Source organism: Nicotiana tabacum, chromosome 22, assembly GCF_000715075.1.
Source record: "Nicotiana tabacum cultivar K326 chromosome 22, ASM71507v2, whole genome shotgun sequence".
In the NCBI taxonomy this organism is placed as follows: domain Eukaryota; kingdom Viridiplantae; phylum Streptophyta; class Magnoliopsida; order Solanales; family Solanaceae; genus Nicotiana; species Nicotiana tabacum.
The window spans coordinates 19,595,327-19,596,583 of NC_134101.1; positions in this window are offsets into that span (position 1 = coordinate 19,595,327).

Below are 1,257 nucleotides of genomic sequence, written 5' to 3' on the forward strand. Positions count from 1 at the left end.
AAGCCATAGGGCACGTTCTGATGATCCACAATACTAACCTTCATCGCTCGTACGACTCCGGTAATAAGACATCTCAAACCATTTATTTGGCGCATGTCATCCTCGTGACAGTTAAACTCGCTTCCTCTAGTGCCTTTGTTGCATACGTACCCTTCGCTAAATAGAAATCTCATACGAACTACATAGTCTTTAATACCACCAACTATTTCAGATCTATATCCACCTCGTAACCTTACCACAATTGTGATGATTAGGCAATTAATTAAACCTTCTTAATATCATACTTATCAACCAGATGTCAGAACCCGTTGCGCCTCAATGTGCACAACTGAATGATCTCTCAATACTTCTGCATCCTTAATTTGGACGACACGTTGTAATAATGGTTGAGCAACCCTGGCCCCCTTATAACCCCTCTATAGTATCATGAACTGTTGTCGCATTGGATGCAAAAGAACATAAGATATATGCTTCAAGCTGAATAAATGATGCACGATAAGGAATGAAAGAAGTGAAATTTCCTAACAGTTCTGTAGCCTCTCGAAGATAAGTACAGACGTCTCCGTACCGATCCGCAAGACTCTACTAGACTCATTCGTGACTCGTAGAACCTATGAACCTAGTGCTATGATACCAACTTGTCACGATCCAAAATCCCACCACAGGCGTCGTGATGGCACCTAGTCTCTAAGACTAAGTAAGCCGATTTCAATTACATTTTTTTGAAGCCATTTTTTTTTATAAGTAATCAAAACTAACAGCAGAACAAATATAAATATACAACCTCCCAAGACTGGTAGTACTGAGTCATGAACTCTAACTGAATACATGGAATGATCACGAGGACCAAATATACAATACTGTTTGATTAAAAATTAACAGTACAATGAAATGAACAGACTCCAAGGGACTGCGACGACCAAGCAGCTCTATCTTGAATCCTTGCGATCACAATCTAACTCTGTCCGGGTCTGATACCTCCAATACCTGGCTCTGCACAAAATGTGCAGAAGTGTAATATGAGTACACCACAGTCGGTACCCAGTAAGTATCAAGACTAACCTCAGTGGAGTAGAGACGAGGTACAGTCAAGACACTCACTAGTCTAATAGCCTGTGCAATATAGTATACAAAATAATACTGGAAAATAACTAGCAATGATAACAACAAAATCAACCAGTGATATAACAACAATGCAACAAGAACATCATAATTATTGCTCAGACGAATAAGGAACACAAGTACAACCAATTAATC